This window comes from Piliocolobus tephrosceles, chromosome 6, assembly GCF_002776525.5.
Source record: "Piliocolobus tephrosceles isolate RC106 chromosome 6, ASM277652v3, whole genome shotgun sequence".
Classification (NCBI taxonomy): Eukaryota; Metazoa; Chordata; class Mammalia; order Primates; family Cercopithecidae; genus Piliocolobus; species Piliocolobus tephrosceles.
The window spans coordinates 128,558,007-128,577,695 of NC_045439.1; positions in this window are offsets into that span (position 1 = coordinate 128,558,007).

Genomic DNA, 19,689 nt, shown 5'->3' on the forward strand with positions numbered 1-19,689 from the left:
CATGAAAAATTAATCATTTCATTGGAAGCAAGTTGAATATGTGTAATAAAATGTTTTTCCATAATGGTTTTAAGCTGTCTGTGAAGTAAAAGACGAAAGTCAGTCCTCAGGGCTGACGGGGAGGCTGTGTCCTTCCCCACTGTGGCGGTCACCTGGCTTGCCAGGGACTTGGCTGCGGGGAGCCTGCTGGCCACAGCTGGAGTTGGTGTCAGAGGTCACTGGGAAATGCAGTTCTGAGGGATGGCTGCATCTCCATGAGCGAGTGCTAACAAATCTTTCAGTCCTGGCCTCATCCCTTTGTGGTTGCAAAACCCTGGGTGGGGACCTGAGGGTCTGACAGTTGTGCTGATGTAGAGCAGCCCCTTCCCTGGCAGAGCAGCCCAGGCTTCAAGACCTGTGCTGCAGAGTGCAGGCCCTGGCCATGCTGGCTGGAGAGCCATGCTGAACTCTCCACCCGCTACCCCCACCCCACAACCCTGCCGACAGCCCTCATAGCTTCCCTCCGCCAGCAGATGTCACAGCAAGTCATGGCCCCGCACATCCCCCAGCACTGCGAACAGGACAGGGGTGCCACGCCACCACCACAGTGGGAACAACCACAGCCATTTGGATGCCATCTGGGCCTGACATGGAACACACATGTCACAGCTTACAGGAGTCCATCTCCTCCCGGAGTCAGGAGAAACCTCCACACCCACAACCTTAGAGCCCTCTATGAAGACTAAAGCAGGCCAGACGCAGCAGCTCACACCTGTAATCCCAGAACTTTGGGAAGTTGACATGGGAGGATCGCTTGAGGCCAAGAGTTGATCAGCCTAGGCAAAATCGTGAGACCCCTGGTCTACTAAAGTTAGCTGGGTGTGGTGGCATACTCCTGTAGTCCCTCCCAGCTACTCAGGAGGCTGAGGCAGGAACATCACTCGAGCCCAGTAGTTGGAGGCTGCAGTGAGCTGTGATTGTGCCGCTGTACTCCAGCCTGGACAACACAGCAAGACTCTATCTAAGAAAAAAAAAAATGGAGTAGCACCCAGAAATCTCACTAACAAAATAAATAATTTGACAGACAACATACTGCCCACAGCCCTCTGGTCACTGGAAAACCCGTGGTTTGTGTTAATTCTCGAGAACCATCGCCCACCTGCCTCCAGGACGTGTTAGAACCCTCTCATCCTTCCTCCGTTCTGCACTCTCTGGCGGGTTGGCTTTCAGCAGCCCTGTTTGCATGGAATTTTTTCATGTTCTGCTTCGATTCCTGGATGGCCCCAGTGATTCCGGTTTGTTAGATGAAACTGACAAGCTCTCCATCAGCAAGTGTCGAGTGGGCGTCTGTCAGGGACCAAGCACTTCCTAGAACCACAGAGAATGCAAAGGAACAGAAGTCCTACTCAGGAGCCCACAGCCCCACAGGACAGAGAAGCCTGGAGATGCACACAGCTGGGAATGAGCCAGAGGAGCAGAGCTCTGAAGAGAGAAAGGTCAGGATGTCCTCTGTGGGTTTGTTCACCGACCTGGACGCAGACTAGAAGGGCTGGGGTTGGAAGCTTTTACTGCAGCACCCTCTCTCTGTAAAAGGTCTCAGCAAAAGCCCTTGCATTTCTGCTTCCAGGTACAAACCTACCTGCATGTGTCCACCTTCTCTGCCTGACAAGGAAGCAGTGCCCAGCCCTCCTGGAAAGCCAGCCCTCCCACTGTCACTTAACATCCCCCTCCCCACCCCAGCAGCACTCCACACACCGCCTCACCTCTGGTCATGAACTCCCCTGGTTTTCACCCTCTGCTCTGCACTAATGCTCTTCTTGACAGGTCACCATTGACTTCATGGCATCAGGTTGCGTGGACATGCTAGTGTCCTGTTGCCCAGCTCCTAGCAGCCCTCCCCTTTGACACAGCCCCTCTGCAGCACCACACACTGCTGACTTTCCTCCCCCCTCCCCGCCATCTGGCTAGTGATGAAGTGCCCCAAGCTCAGCCCTCCACCCTTTTCTATATACTTTCTCCCTAGGTCATATTACCTGGACTCAATACTTTTTAAACCACGTACATCCTGTTATTTTCCAAGTGAACATTTTGGGCCCCGACAGCCACCCTGGCCCACCTCTGTACTCACGCATGACTCTACACGTGCATACTCAACCCCCCGGGAACTTTGGGACTAAGATAGCGCTTCATAGTTGTCCTAAATCTGCAATTTGAGCAGGGGTTTTGGGGAGGGCCACTCACCTCTGCTGGGGTGGCTCAAAGGACAAGTAGAGGCTGGAAGGGTCAGAAAGGCTGTGGTCTTGCACCTGTGGCCGCTGATGCCAGCTGCCAGTCAGAACTTCAGCTAGGACCATCAGCCGGGACACCTGCAAGGGGCCTCTCTAAGGGATGGTGGGATTTTGGTGGCAAACATCCTGAGAGTGAGCTGCACAACCTCTTGTGACAACTCAAAATTTCCACAGCATCACTCCCACCATACTGTAAGAGCAAGGCAGGCACAAAGGCTCAGTCGAGTTTAAGGGGAGGGGACAAAGCGCCCGCCTCTTGCTGGGGGTGGTGTCAGGGTTCTGGAAGGGCAGGTGGAGTGGGGAATATTGTTATGGTCATTTTTAGAAGATTCACACACATCCCCTGTATTAGTTGGGGTTCTCCAGGGAAACAGAACCAAGAGGATAGGTAAGAGGAGATTTATTATGGGAATTGGCTCACCTGATGATTGGAGGCCAAGAAGTCCTGCCATCTGCTCTCTGCCAGCAGGAGACTCAGGAAAGCTGCCACTGCAATTCAGTCTCAGTCCAAAGGCCGGAGAAGCGGGAGTTCTGGGGGTAGAGGAGAAGACAGATGGTCCAGCTCCAGCAGAGCGTGCAGATTCACCCTTCCTCAGCCTTTCTGTTCTATTCCGGCCTTCTGCAGATTGGATGGTGCCCACCCACCTTGGTGAAGGTGGATCTTCTTTCCTCAGCCTATGGATTCACACACTTATCTCTTCCAGAAACAGCCTCACAGACACTTCCGGAAATCATGTTTTACCAGCCATCTGGGCATCCCTTAACCCAGGCAAGTTGATGTATAAAATTAACCTTCTAACTCACACATACATGCAAAATACACTCACCCCTCCCCCACCTCAGCCCTAAAGTCTCATCTCCTTTCAGCATCAGGCTCAGGACTGCATCCCCTGAATCAGGTGCCGATGTGGCTCCTCCAGCGTGGTTCCCCAGGCACAGGTCCTTCAGCACTGGTTCTAAAAATCCCATGAACTAAAGAGAGGCATCCTCTTCCCTCCACCGAGAGGGTCAAGAGAAGATGGTGTCAGCAGCATAAGACAACCACTGCAGATACTCCCTATTTTAAAAGGAGGGAAGGCACATGGCAGGCACCGTCCAGCAGCTGACATCCAGCCTGGCACATGGAGCCAGTTCCATTAGGCTCAGTCCTACTGCCAGGGAACGATTCTCCTTGGACTGCCTCCAGGAGCCAAAGAGGCTTTTGGCATATTGTAATTCATTCTTAATGATAGGGGAGGCATGATTCAATAAAGTGTCCTTCCTTTTGGAGAGCATGTCCTGACACGCCCCCAGGTACTGGACTCCTACAAACTTCACCGATAAAATGATCCTTCAGTCAGGGCACGGTGGCTCATGCCTGTAATCCCAGCACTTTGGGAGGCCGAGGCGGGTGGATCATGAGATCAGGAGATCAAGACCATCCTGGCCAACATGGTGAAACCCCACGTCTACTAAAGATACAAAAATTAGCCGGGCATGGTGGCATGCACCTGTAGTCCCAGCTACTTGGGAGGCTGAGGCAGGAGAATTGCTTGAACCCGGGAGGCAGAGGTTGCAGTGAGCCGAGATCGCGCCACTGCACTCCAGCCTGGGTGACAGAGCGAGACTCCATCTCAAAAAAAGAAAAAAAAAAAAAGGCCCTCGAATCTCCATGGGACTTTTCTCCCCCAGCCTAGAGTCCATGTGTCCTACCACGGCCTCTAGTTAACTTGCCACTTCCTGCTCATCTGGTCTGATTAACATGATGTCACAGATATAGTGGATCAGCCCAAGTTCTTGGGAGAGTCTTTACAGTCCAGACCCTCTCAGGCTATATCATAACAGAGAATTAACATCAGCCCCGAGGAAGACAAGTGGAAACTTGTGTCTGTCACACTTCCTTGGCCCCAACTCTTCCTTTCTAATATGGATGGAAATGAATGCCTCCCCCAGTCACTGACCATCTTCCTTGCATCTGAATCATGTTAATCTGCTCTAGTAAAGATATCACACCTGGCACAGCAGTTTGCGTGGGGCTTATTCTTGGATAAAATTGCAGTAGTCCACTGTGGTCAGAGAAGATCCACTCTGAATTTTGTAGAAGCCAGACTGAGGAATTGTGTGGGAATATGATGGGGACAACCACAGCGGCATCCTTTAGGTCTTTAAGAATGACAATCAAATATGCTATTCTCACTGGGTTGCAACATCGCTATTGATTTACTGTCTTGCCTGGTGTCATGAGTGGTGCAAGATTAAAGATAACCAGGTCCACAAACATTTGTATCTTTCTACAGTGTCAGACTTTTATTGATGGCATTTCAATCACAGAAGCCGAAAGTTCCCTGGAGTTCCCAAGTATGCAGTTCTCCTTAGTACTATCCATTCACTTGGCAGTCAGAGCCATGGGCACCAGGCTCAAGCCCTCCAACAGGTCAGTCAATATTGCAAACCATGCATAATAGTACACATAGTCACTCACGCCTATAAGCCCAGCACTTTGGGAGGCTGAGGCAAGTGGATCAACTAAGGTCAGGAGTTTAAGAACAGCCTGTCCAACTTGGTGAAACCCCATCTCTACTAAAAATACAAAACTTAACCAGGCATGATGGCAGGTGCCTGTAGTCCCAGCTACTCTGGAGGCCGAGGCAAGAGAATCACTTGAACCTGGGAGGTGAAGGTTGCAGTGAGCCGAGATCACGCCACTGCACTCCAGCCTGGTTGACAAAGGGAGACTCAGTCTCAAAAATAATAATAATAATATACATAGTCACTATATAAATGTTACAGATTAAACATTCCACAGTAAACAAAGTAACATTTAACATCAAAAGAAAAAGATTGAAAGAATTAACCAACCAGGCCAGGGGAAGTAAGACAAAAGGAGTCCTGGGCTAGGTTTGCCGGTCCATTAGTCTTGCAAGGAAGCGCCTTTGATATGGCAGAGCCTTTGGAGGCAGATGCCAAGTTCTTATCATAGTGACTGCAAGACGGTGTCAGTTAAGATGGCCTGTTCAAGCTGCTGAAGGGCTGTTCTTTTATGGTCACAGAGTCCTCTGGCGAGAGCTGATAATATTAAATAGAAGAGTATGCTTATTTGTGACCTTATCTGATTGGATGCGGTCTTAATTCTTTTATTTGTTTCCTAAGCAAAACAGTTTCCTTATCCTTGTTGGCAAAGTGCCCTGTGAAATATATAATGGAGGGAGGCCAAGGTGGGTGGATCACGAGGTCAGGAGTTTGAGACCAGCCTGGTCAACATAGTGAAATCCCGTCTCTACTAAAGACGCAAAAAAATTAGCTGGGCGTGGTGGCACGTGCCTGTAATCCCAGCTATTCAGGAGGCTGAGGCAGGAGAACAGCTTGAACCCAGGAGGCAGAGGTTGCAGTGAGCCGAGATCACACTACTGCACTCTAGCCTGGGACAGAGTAAGACTCCATCTCAAAAGAAAAAAATATATATAATGCAGCCTTTTTCTAAGATGGAGTTAGTTATGTCAAGGGTGCTCTATACACCTGGGGAGAGGGAGGCAGTTTCACAGGCTTCTACTTGGCCCTCCCTACTACAGTAGTTCTTTACCCTATAGGCCAAGGACCAAGTCTACCCATTACCAGTACACATTTAGGGAAGGGGAAACCATCACTGGGAGGCTTCATGGACCCACCAGATTCACTGTGAACCAAACCTGGACCAGGCCCCATTTATTATGTGAACTACATCCCCCGTCACTCTGAAACGGACCACAATGACACTCGGTATCTGGGGTATCAGTGTCAACTTGGATCCTGTGTGCAACAGTCCTCTAAATGTCTGCGTATATTTCTCTCCAACAAGTAAATGGTTGTAGGTTCCTTTGGGGAAAGACTGGGGGCAATTATAACCTTCTCCCTGGGACCCAGCCTCTCCTTCAGTCAATGGATTCTGGGCATGAAAACCAGTTCAGACTGGAAACTGAACAAGATATCATGTTTGACAGGATGGTTGCTCTTGTGATCATCCTTTTTTATTGAATGTGTAAACTGAGTAATACTATAAATATACAATGAATTGAATTATAGATGGGAAGTTGGCTGCTCATCTGTCTTGCCTTAGTAAGGCTCTATTAACTATTTCCAACCCCTATCTGTAGCTCAGTCCCCTCTGCTCCTTCTCTGACCTTGCTGCTCATCATGATCTTACACCCACCCTTTTTCTGACTGCGAAGCACTTACCCTATGGCCTTATTTAGGGATCCTATTAGCCTAATTGCTATCAGGGAGCCCAGTTCTGCACAGCATCCCCTGCTGTCAGCCATGGCCTACAGGGGACAGTTCTGCTGGAACTTCTCCACAATGCGGCTGCCCTTTCAGCAGGACCTCCTCACTGCTTTGGGAAATGGAGGAGTTTCCCTCAGACCCTCCTATGGAACATCAGACGGGGGCTGGGAAGGTGTTCTAGCCTTACAGAGAATATCCTCCCTAGCAGGCCCAGCCTCTGACTCCTCTGAACCCTCTCTCTCTACCTACCGTAACACTTTTTTTTTTTTGAAATGGAATCTAGCTCTGTCACCAAGGCTGAAGTGCAGTGGCACAATCTCAGCTCACTGTAACCTCCATTTACCGGGTTCAAGTGATTCTCCTGCCTCAGCCTCCTGAGTAGCTGGGATTACAGATGGCTGCCACCACGCCTGGTTAATTTTTGTACTTTTAGTAGAGATGGGATTTCGCCACGTTGGCCAGGCTGGTCTTGAACTCCTGACCTCAGGTGATCCGCCCGCCTCGGCCTCCCAAAGTGCTGGGATTACAGGCATGAGCCGCCATGTCCGGCTCCTACCATAACACTTCTACTGCACTTTGCGAGACCATCACTGTCCCCGAGATTCTGTGAGCCATCTGCCTCCCAGGGTCCTCGGGAGGAGTTAGATGCATGCAGAGAACTCCCGCTGCAAGAAGTAGAATTCCCTCTTCTACCTTGATGTCCCCTGTTCCTTATCCAGCACCTCAGATCCAGTCTGGTACACTGTCCTGGCATCTGCATGTCCATTCTTGCTAGGGCCTGCAGTTCCTTCGGGATCTAGTTCCTTTCCCCCTCCACCCAAGTTACATTGTGACTTAGGAATCTGGTGACCAGGAGGGGAGGTGGGGGAGATCCTGATTCTAACACAGCATTTGTATTATATTACAAGGCAAATGCCTCAGCATCATCTTTAAGCAAGGGAGCAGTGATAGATCGCTTTAATAGGGAAGAGAGGGCCACTTCTGCAGGCTGGAAAACATCTAGAGAATGTGGGGTTTCACAGTTTTTAGGGCATTTACTGAGGTATCCCCCTCTTCCAATCCCAGAGTCCCACTCCTTCCTAATCAGGATTCTGACCTTCATGTAGCCAACTTCCTGGGGTTGAGAATTCAACATTCTCTGAAGCTTCTGTAGTCATTACCATTAAAGCCTGGCCTGATCCTCAGCTCTTTCTGCCCCCTTAAGACATAAAGGCTTCGTTTCACACTTCACCTTAAATTAGTGATTAATCATCTGTAGCATTTTTATTGTCTTTCTCCAGTGCATCGCTAACGCTGGCAACAGCCACTTAATGTCTTTGCCTCGGAATTTCTATTTCCCTGTATCTTTCACATGACTGCGCTATTGCACCATCAGTGAAGGCTTAATCATTGTCCATACAGATGCCAGAGACTTCCTCCCGGGAGGTTGGTAGGGGGAGGGGCGTGGTACGGGGTGGGGGGGGGTCCTTATATCCAGCTGGCAGGTGATGGCAGCTCCAAAGTCCTATTTTAGGGTCTGCTTCCTAGGACTACTCCTGGCACCATCTGCCTTAGTTTTGGTTCTCAGGAGCCAGTCTGAGATAGAGGCTTGTGGGGAGGTTGATTGGGAGGTGCCCTCGGGAATCCTGTGATGAGTGAGAAAGGATTTGGCACAGGCAGGTACCATGGGGAGCTGTAGAGTGGAACAGTTGTCTCAAACAGAGGCAAGGGGGCAGGTCTTCGTATATCACAGGACGAATGCCATCTTGAGAGTTTGCTGTCTTCTGCTGAGAGGGTGCTGGGGACAGACTCAGCTGTGAGCAGCCACCACTCCTGGCAGCTGGGGACACCCCTCAGTCCTGAGGGAGGATCTGTGTGGCACACCACACCGTACACCATATGCCTTAACTTAGAATTTTTACAAATTAAATTCCCAGTTCACTGTGGCTTCCCCAAATCAGTAGATGGCACCACTAACAAACTAATGTCTGATATCAAAACATCAAAGTCACCTTTCTTTCCTCGGTTTCCCTTCCTATCCTCAACCCAATTCAGCCACAAATACCATTGGTTCTACCTCCAAAGGATGGCTCTAATCTGCCCACTTCTCCCCGTCTTCACTGCCACACGGTGGCTGTGCGCCAAGTCACAGACATTTCACCAGGACCCCGCAGTAGCTTCCTATCATAGTCCATTAGGGCTGCTATAACAAACACCTTAGCCTGGGTAATTTATAAACAGAGACATACTGCTCCCAGTTCCAGAGGCTGGAAGATCAAGGCACCAGCAGAATCAGTGTCTGGTGAGGACTCCCACCCTACCTGAAGGTTCTGCCTTCTCACCGAGTCCTCACATGGTAGAAGGGGCGAACATGTTCTCTGGGTTCTCTTAGTAAGGACTCTAATCCCATTCATGAGGGCTCCACTCTTGTGGCCTCATCACCTCCCATAGGCCCTACCTCGCAACACCACTGCACTGAGGATTAAATTTCAACATCTGAATTTTGGGAAGACACAAATGTTCAGACTATCACATTTCCTGACCGTCTCCCTCTGACACCCTCTCCACACCCTAGCCAGGGTAATATCAGAAAAACGTAAATCATAATAAAAACAAAAGTGACATTCCCTGCTTAACACCCTCTGATAGCTTCTCACCCCTGTGGTCCTCTCAGACCCCTGTTCCCTCCTCTCCTACCCTGTCCTTCCCACACAGGACGCCCAGCCAATCTCCTTTCTGTCTGCGAGGCTTCCGCCCTCTTTCCCGCCTTCGGGCCTCAGCAGGTGCTGCTCCCCTCTTAGGTAATACTTCCATCTCATATCCTGATGGTCTTTCCACTGCTGAAATCTCTGCATCCGTCATGTCTCAGCTCTCACATGACCCCTCACACAGCTGTTCCAAGCATCTAGCTAACATGGCCTCCCAGTCACAGTTACTGTCTTTAAGCACCCCTCAGTACTTCTCATAACCCAGTGTTATTAACGTTTTTGCTTGTGTAGTGTCACTTTCCCATCTAGAAAGCAAGCTCCCCACACATGGAACTCATGTAGCACTTTCGTATCGCTGGAGCCCTGGTGTCCAGCATGTGCACCTGCTCAGTGAATATACTTAACCTTTGTTAGTTCCCATTCTATTGTTTACATTATTTTCAAATAAGCTAAAGATTATACCAGGACATGTTTATACTGGGTAATAAGAACATACTCTAACTTTTTTTTTTTTTTTGAGACAGAGTCTTGCTTTGTCGCCCAGGCTGGAGTGCAGTGGCACATATTGGCTCACTGCAATCTCCACCTCCCAGGTTCAAGCAATTCTCCTGCCTCAGCCTCCCAAGTAGCTGGGATTACAGGTGCATGCACCACACCTGGCTAATTTTTGTATTTTAAGTAGAGGTGGGGTTTCACCATGTTGGCCAGGCTGGTCTTGAAACTCCTTACCTCAAGTGATCCACCTGCCTCAAACTCCTAAAGTGCTGGGATTGCAGGCATGAGCCACCACGCCTAGTCAAACATATTCTAATAATTTTTTTGGCTTATACCTCAAATGATACAAACAACTGGACAACCAGTTGTAAATCAATAAGGAAAAGATGCTTACCACTTTCCAAATGCTCCCCATTGCCAACACAGATAGGTGTTTCCAGGTGGCTGTCATGGTGATAGAAGCTGTTTTCTCGCTTTTTCATTTTATCTGTGGAATAGGAAAGTGACGACTCAGAAGGCAGAGAACGTTCATGGTCTAGGAGAGGATCATTGACAAGCCTGATGTGGCACCACCATCTGGTGTCTCTAGAATAAAAAGTCTAACTGCATGGTTCATGGTATCCTCAGGACAAGCCTGCATGCCGACTGGGACCCAGCATGACATGGGAGCTCACCCACTTTGGGATTTCCTTAACCAGGGACCACTGGCATGCCTTGTGTGCTGTGAACTTGTCATCCCCATGGCTTAGAAGCCCTCCTCAGAAAGACATCCCCTTTCAGAGCCTGAGCAGCCACAGCATTTCGGGGGACAACTTTAAAAAATGACCAAGGATGCCAGCACTTTAGGAGGAGGATCGAGGCAGGAGGATCGCTTGAAGCCAGGAGTTCAAGACCAGCCTGAGCAACATAACAAGACTTCGCCTCTACAAAAAAAAAATAAACAATTAGCCAGGTGTAGTGGTATACTCCTGTAGTCCCAGTTTCTTGGGAGGCTGAGGTGGGAGGATCAATTGCTTGAACCCAGGAGGTTGAGGCTGTAGTGAGCCATGATCACGCCACTGCCCTGCAGCTTGGATGATAGAGACCCTGTCTAGAAAATAAAAAAAGACCAAGAAATGTGAAGATTTTCCTCCTAGAATTTCTCAGGAGAACACTGGGGTTTCCCCTGGAAAAGACTAGATGCTCATGTCTAGGGGAATCCATCCCATTGTGGCAAAAAGAAGGTAAAGGACCCAGTGAATCAGAGTTTGTTGGAAGCCCGGTGTGGTGGCTCACACCTGTAATCCCAGCACTTTGGGAGGCTGAGGCAGGCAGATCACTTGAGGCCAACACGGCAAAACCCTGTCTCTTCTAAAAATACAAAAATTAGCCAGGCATGCTGGTGTGTACCTGTAGTCCCAGCTACTCAGGAGGCTGAGGCAGGAGAATCACTTGAACCTGGGAGGCAGAATTTGCAGTAAGCCGAGATTGTGCCACTGCACTCCAGCTTGGGTGACAGAACAAGACTCTGTCTCAAAAAAACAAAAAGAAACAAACAAAAAAAAGAGTTCATTAGTAGATGGAGCCCAGTAAAGCCGAAACAAAACTCCTTCCTGGCGGAGCCATCAGGATAAACGTCAGCCCTTAACAGGGCTACCACAGATTCCACCATTATCCACATTTACGAACAGCCCAGCACTGCTGCGATGAGGCTCAGGGAAAATGACAGGGTCCCTTAAGTCTCCAATAAGCTCTTTCCTCCCCACCCTGTCTCTGTCTCCAAAATTTTATCTTTCCATGCACCCGATCTTACCCTCTCACTTTTCTGCCTCTTTCTCATGTCAGTATTTATTCTCTCCTCTCTCCCTACATCCATCTCCTTCCCTCTTCCCTCCCTTTCCATTTCCTGCATTATTTCCCACCTTGTCCAATTTAAGAGGATTATCCACTTCCGACTTGGCCCCATCATAGATGCAGAAACTTCCACTGAGGGTCAGCTGGTAGATCCCTGGGGACTTGGGGGCTGCCCTAAGGGCTGTGTTTCTACTGAGCCTTTAGAATACCAAGTACCCTTTAAAAATTCTCTTGCAAACTACCCTCCCAGGATCGTTGCAGACTGTTCTTTAGAAGTTTTAGAGGTCTCTGCATGCTCACTTCCAACTTATTTCTGTGTGTGCCAGTCACACGTTCAACAATCCTTTGGCTCACGATGCATCCCCAGCAATTGGCTTTCTCGCCACTGAGGTTAGTTTTAACATGCCAGTTGACAGTTATAAAACAGCAATTCTGGAAATCCCATCCAAGGATTGCTCTGTATTAACACATCATTAAAATAGTATATTGCAAAGTCAACATACGATTATAACTGTTGACCTATCAAATACTGAAAGATTTTGAAACCTCAGTGGGAGCCAAATGCCATTTTGTTAAATTGGGATACAGGAAAGGAAGAGAGGGTGTTGCAAATGTTGCAGTGTTGTTAGTTTGAGATGCTAGTGGGTTTTGCCAATATTTTCTCTAACAAAATAAGAATTTAATATATACATGTTACGTTATAATATTGCATTTTTATCCTATATATATCTACACGCACATATATACATCCACACAGTGCGTACATGTGAAGTGTGGCCACAGAGCTGACGTGGGACAGTCTACTGTGGCTCATATCTAATGGCCATAGAGCAATTTCAGTGAGGTTCCTGCAACCTCTGGAGCAATGGCCACATTGCTCAATTAAGACAGAGGCTCCCAAAGTGGCTGTAACACCCATCTGAAAATGTAAGTTATGGTATATAAAAATTTATATCATGACTCATATATTAAACAACCATTTTACAATGTAAGTCAATAAACTTTTATTGAGCAGTGTGGCAGATACAGGGTAGGGGATGTAGGATGAATGCACAGTCCCCTGTCCTCAGAGAGTCATAACAATATATTACTGTGCCCTTCTCTTGGAAATGAGTGACTCTGCCCAAATGTGGAAAAATATTTAAGTGAGTTCAAAACGAATACGGCTGTTGGCTCTGAATACAGAATAAACAAACCTCTGCCCAAAGAGAAATCAGATCCGCTGTCTTTCTGATCTAACTCCGCAAAGCCAAGTTCTCAAAGTTTGAATGCCTCCCTCATAAGCACCCTCAAATGAACTTCATGCCTCTGACATTGCACTCATCCCAAATATCATTTCCTGATGGCACGGCCTGTGCTTTTCTGAGTGGATTGACGGGTCAGACCAGTGAGGAGTCCTGTGTGGCTCTCTCTGTCCAGACCAAGCTGGCTGGTCAGGATGAACGGCCGTGTCTATCTGCACAAGGCCAGTGGCTTATTTGTGAGCTAGACTTACACAGTTGTTTTAGGATGTTCAAAAAGATCAAAGAACAGGAAATCATGAAACAAAATCAAGTAGAGAAAAGAACCAACAAGAAAAAAAGTTATAATTGAGGAGCAAAGTGGTTACAATGAAAACCTCAAAGCCCTGGGTAAATGCTAGAGACAAAGGAATCCCACACAGGGCTCGTGAATGGGAAAGTTACGTGGAAAAGGAAAGAGTTGTATCCAGAAGACAGTGTAGAGAGGCAAAGGAGCTTTTTTAAAAATGAAAGTGTAGGCAGGGCGCGTTGGCTCAAGCCTATAATCCCAGCACTTTGGGAGGCCAAGATGGGTGGATCACCTGAGGTCAGGAGTTCGAGACCAGCCTGGCCAACATGGTGAAACCCCATCTCCACTAAAAATACAAAAATTAGCCAGGCGTGGTGGCACATGCCTGTAATCTCAGCTACTCGGGAGGCTGAGGCAGGAGAATCGCTTGAACCCAGGAGGCGGAGGTTGCAGTGAGCCAAGATCACACCACTGCACTCCAGCCTGGGTGACAGAGCAAGACTCCATCTCACAAAAAAAAAAAAAAAAAAAAAAGTGCAGTTAAGAAAAGGCAAAGAGTTTGAGAGGTATTGACTTTTGTCTAAACCCCACTCCAGAGATGAGAATCAAAGAAATGGAGGAGGAAATGTGTTGAGATCATGGCTGGGGATGTGCAAGAATTGAAGACAAGAGTGACAGAACACACAGAGGTGAATCCACACCTCATACATCATATTGAAACTACAGAAATCAAGGAGGAAGAGGAAATCTTAAAAGCAACCAGAGAAAAGACAGGCACCCTGGAAGGAATAACAGTCTGACAGCAGGTGCCAGCGGGAATGGAATAATAAAGTGCTGAGAGTGGCCATAGCCATGGCTGTTTAGTTCAGCTATTAGCACTCCATGGAACAGACTGTGGGGAGCGCCACTTCCTCCTTCCTCCAGAGTCTCCCACAGTTGACAGCGGTCATTTCTCAGACCCCCGGCTCCTGCCCGGGGCCTGTGTCTCAATGAGGGGCTCCACTTTCCTCCGTTTTTACAAAAGTAAGAAACCTGAGAGTCAGCCCATAGACAGAACAACCCCAAGTCCTGTCACTTTTTTTTTTTCTTTTCCTTTTTTGTAGAGATGGGATTTCACTATGCTGGTCTCAAACTTTTGGCCTCAAGTGATCCTCCTGCCTTGGCCTCCCAAAGTGATGGGATTACAGGCGTAAGCCACCACACCCAGCCCATGTCCTTTGTTTTAAATTCCCACATGTCCATCCCCGTGGACACTGCTCTGGCTCAGGCCTATTGCAGTAGCCTCCTGGCTAGCCTTGCTCCCTACCACCTCACCGATACCAGAGTAACTCTTTTCAGACCACTAAGAGGGGCTCCCTTTACTGCTTCGTACTCAAAGCCCTCCCAGCTCACCCTCCAGTCAATGTGCTCCCCCTGCTGCCCCCCTGCCCATGCCTGCCTGGGACCCCCATTGTTCTAAGCCAGGGGTCTACAAACCAGGACTCACTGGCCACACTGTTTAGATACCCCCCTCTGCCCAGTCCCTGGCTGTGGGGTTATTCCTAGCTGTGCCACATGATTGCTTTCAGCAAAAGCCTGCAGGTAACTCTGAGTACCATACTTCTGACTAACCCAAAAGAATCTCACATGATCTGCTCTACCCCTCTGTGTAAGTTGATCCTTTAGAAAGGCCTAAGAATTCCAGGCAAGGGCAAAGCGTCTTTCTTGTGGCCCTGCGTGTTGTGCTGGTCCTTCCCGGGATCCTTGCTCTTCCATGTATTCCCCGTACTACAGCCCACACCACCCCTCCCTGCATGTCTTCCTGGTGGGCGCCAGAGCCGCCCCTTCCACTTTCCATAGTCTCTGTCATGCCATACCCTGGTGGGTGCTGGGCAGGACCTAGGCTGGGTCCAGGTTCCCCCACTCTAGTGGCATGAGGCCCATGCCTGTCCACAAAGGACCCCCGGCCCCACCAGGGATGAGAATCCAGAGCTGAGGTGCAGAGCCACGTGGAGGCCAGAGACCTGTGCTCCTGGGTGTAAGGAGATACAACCATGTCTTTTATTTTCTGTTTCCTGATGCTTTGACATCTGGGGCCTTGCCAACCCTGAAGGGATGGCCCCTCCCAGGATTACTTCCTAGAGAGTAAAGAACTCACCCTCAGTGTGCTTCTCAAATGTGAGCCAACCCATCCAGAGGCCGCACCCCCATCCTTCCAGGCCCCCCACCGAGTTGCCCCAGGGCAAGTACCAGGCAACTAGAGACAGGCCCAACACCCCAAAGCCTGCAGAAATTAATCAAACAGGCCAATCCCTAGCCTGTTGACCCTGCCTTGCCCAGTCCTTCCCATGGAACCACAGTAGAGGCTCTTGTCCACGTTTTCTTCCTGCTGCCTCTGCCTCCTGCCCAGTCAGTCCTGTGCTTCCTGGCACCACCCTCCATGGCACACTCCCTTGTCCTGGGAACTATGAGTAACAAACCGTCTTCTCAAGGGCAGCTGCCTCCTAATCTGTTGGTCCTGCTGTTCCTCACATTTTCTCTTCACGTATATTTTAAAAGAGGGTAGGCCAGGCGTGGTGGCTCAAGCCTGTAATCCCAGCACTTTGGGAGGCTGAGACGGGTGGATCACGAGGTCAGGAGATCGAGACCATCCTGGCTAACACAGTGAAACCCCGTCTCTACTAAAAATACAAAAAACTAGCCGGGCGAGGTGGCAGGCGCCTCTAGTCCCAGCTACTCGGGAGGCTGAGGCGGGAGAATGGCATAAACCCAGGAGGCGGAGCTTGCAGTGAGCTGAGATCTGGCCACTGTACTCCAGCCTGGGCGACAGAGCAAGACTCCGTCTCAAAAAAAAAAAAAAAAAAAAAATAGGGTAAAGAAGAAAGTGGTCAGGACTCTTGAGAGGATTAGAGACAGGAACATGGGGCCCATTTGCCAAGATGGATGGGTTCCAAGGGAGGGGAAGAGATGGGGTCATGGGTTACATCAAGGCGGGTGGTCAGCAGCTACCTCTGGCCCTGCCACGCCCCACCTACCCACCCTCAGCCTGCCCGTGGACTGCGCTTCCTCCTCAGGTTGGAAAATAAGGCAGACTCTTCCAGGCTTTCTTTTAAAGGAGAGCACACCAATAAATCAAACACCAAAGTACGTCTTCTTCTCATTTTATTCTAATGCAAGCATCCTGGAGTCTTCTGTACCTTCTATCTATGCGCCCTGCCCTCCAGCCCTCTCTCTGTAAAGCTATAACACATGGCCTTATCTGAACTAAAACTGCCTCCCAGAGGCTAGATGGAATGCTGGCTGCGGGGTCTGGGTCCTGAGGCAGACTGATGGGTGAATCCCCCCCAAAATGAGATCCTGCTTGGCTTGGAGTCATGAAGCCCCCTGAAAGTAATCCAGGACTCTTGGCCACTCCACGGAGTGGGCGCAGCCACATTCCACACCAGGAAGACCAAAACCAGAGAGGCTGTCACACCTCGCAGAGCCACATAGCAAAGAGTGATCCACTCTGCTTAATGCAGTCCATGGAGACTCACGGAGGAGAGGACACCTGAAGGAGAAGTGAGGATCTGGCAGGCAGAGGAGAGGAAGGACTTTCTGGGCAGAAGGGACAGACTGTGTAAGGGAACAGAGGAGAGTGGGAAATTGCTGGCACATGAGGTGCAGCATTGTGGAGTTGATAGCAATTGAAACCAGACCTCCAAAGACCAGTATGTTTCCAGTTTTGCCCCCTACCTCCAGGGCCCACCACAGGGCCTGGTGCAGATGAAGGACTCAATAAAGATTTCCTGATGAATGAATGAGTTCAAGACACAACCATGGACAGATATGTGGGACCTTGAATGCCAGATCAACAGCATTTTGCCTTCTGCTCAGAGTGGGCCAACTGGGCTCCAGGCAGAAAATGACACCTAATTAGACCTTCTTGCTTCTACAGAGATCATGCCAGGAGAGCCAGGGGTATTTCTGGGCTAAGCTGGATGAGCTGGTTAAGCCATGCTCTTGAAATAAATAGCATGTACTGTTTGTCCCCCAAGGACAAAACATGCTTCGTGGAGCCTGTCTCATTATTCCTTGCAACATACATATGCAAAGCATTAGCCGGCAGACTTCCCCACTCGGGCTTGTTTAGAGAGTGAATATTTTTGTCAAGGTTACACAGCACATGAGGGCTGAAACTAAAAGCAGCAACGACCCTCAGTCTTGTCCTAACCATGCTCTTCTCTGATGCTTTTCCCCCTTGCTTTAGCCAGGGGCCAAGGCTGACCTACCAAACCATGACTCAGCGCCTATCTGCCGGTTAGGCCCAGGACAGGGTCATCCACGCTGGGATGCCAGCTCCCCCCAGAGGACTGTAACTTGCTTACCGTGGTGTGGCTCTGTCCTGCAGTGATTGTCAACTCTGGGGGCCAGGCAAGATTTAAGCCCCTGAGGGGAGAAGATGACTCATGTATGCCTGAAAGAAAGCAGGGAGGAGGTAGAAACTGGACCCAAATGGAAGAGTCTGGCCTGGCCCCTTGGGAAGTGACCAGAAAGCTTCCTCAGTGAGCAGACCTCCTTGACCTCCAGGCCCTAGCATGCTCATGTAATTCCCAATTCTCATTCCAGCACCAGAAAGCTGGCCTCTCTGCTCTATTCCACAGTTTTAACAAATATTGAATGAGCTCTCATATGTGCCAGGCACTGCACTGGCCACCATGCACATGGCAATTTCCACATCCACAATAGCATGGGCTCTGTGCTAAGCACGTTAGAAGTCAAGAGATACAGTGGTAGACATGACAGACACAGCCCTGCCCTCAAGAGTTTACAGTCTGAAATTGTTATATTTCAGAGAGTCCGTGCAATCTAGTTTTGGAAAGACCACAAATCCTAGTCAGAGAGACCTGGATTCAAGACACGGGCCTAGTTTCTCACCAACTGGTTACTAAGTGATGTGAAAATGGAAGTTTGGACTGACGTCAATATGCACAGATACCACGTGCCCAAGACAATACCTGACCCCAAACCATCAAACCAAAACCCCTTACCCATGGTATGGATGTAAAAAAGTTGGGCTCTGGTGATTAAAAGATTTCTTTGGAGAGAGTCACTGGTGTGTTCTGAGCCTCATTCCAGCCCTTTCAATGAGGAGAGGGAGATGGTCCCTCCCAATCCTCTTGGGCCTAGAAAAGAAGAGGGGCTACATGGAGACCTCAAAAGGGACTTCAAACTATGCATGTACCCAGATGTTTAAGCAGCATAGTGGATGGGGGCCTGGCTCACAGCTGAGAAATCCAGACAGTAAGAGATTGGCCCTTTGTTGGCTGGGGCTGCCGTGACAGAAAGCCATAGAAGTGGCTTAAACAAAAGAACTCTATTTCTCACAGTACTGGAGGCTGGAAGTCCCAGATCAAGATCCAACAGGGTTTGGTTTCTGGTGAGGATGCTCTTCCTGGCTCGCAGACAGCTGCTGTGTCCTCCCATGGCCTTTCCTCTGAGCACTCTTGGAGAAATAGTGAAGTAGAGTTCTTGGTGTCTCTTCTCATAAGGACACTAATCCTACGGATCAGGGTCCCACCCTTATGGCCTCATTTAACCCTAATTACCTTCTTATAGGCCCTGTTTCCAAATATAGTCACATTGGGGGTTAAGGTTCAACATATGAATGGGGAGCAGGGGGACAATTCCATCTATAGCAGGCAACCTAGCTACTTTGAAGGCAGAGGAAGAGAGGTAGCCGCACCAGAATCAGCCTGCACTTTCAGAGTGTGTCAGGGTAGAGACAGTGAGGGGTCATGTATGAGAGAGAGCCAATGTTGGGTGGCTTAGGTCCTGTCCAAGGGGACTGTGTGGTGAGGAGACAATGGGAGAATACCAGCTGTGATCCACCAGCATCCCTGGAGCTGAAGGAGTAGTACTAACCGCAAATGGAAAAAAGCCCATCTTCCACATCAGCCTGCAGGGGAGAGATGTCAGCAGATAACAGGGTGATGAACGTGTATCTCCAGGCCACCTATGAACATGCTCTAGGAGGCAAAGTCAGCTTTGAGTACTTGCAAGGCCCAGATAACAGTCATATTTGATATTCACATCAGTACCTGCCAAGAAGGAACCTTCCTGGTCTCCTTTCCCCTCCACCTGCCCCCAGCCCATGGAAGACGAAGAATTCCCAGGTGGGGAAAGCTCCAACAGGCTTACTGCGGACTCTTCCCCCAGGCAAGCTTCCTCCTGAAGCCAGAAGAGAAGAATAGATTCAACTTTAAATGAAATTAAGGTTGTATTATACCATGAAACTGGATAGTTTTATTACTGAATCGAGACCGTATTTTTCAACTTAAGTTGACTTGAGAAAGTTGACCGGGAAACCATTTTTATTATGTTGGAGAGACCAAAAAAATTGATGGGCCAAAACTTTCATCCAGGGTCAGGGGGAGAACTAGTCCCAAAGAGTAGATTTATAGAGACAGTGAAGAGGTGGCAAGAACATGCTTCATGGGGACCCCCCCCAACCTGGAATTTGTATGTGTTCAATGCCACAGGTACACATGCTACATAGTTTACCATCTTAAAATGGAATAATACAACTTGCCATGGAATAGTGCTCTGAACATTAAACTACATATGTTAATGTCTACAAGACACCTAGGGCAGCACCTGGCACTCAGTAGGTCCAAAGACGT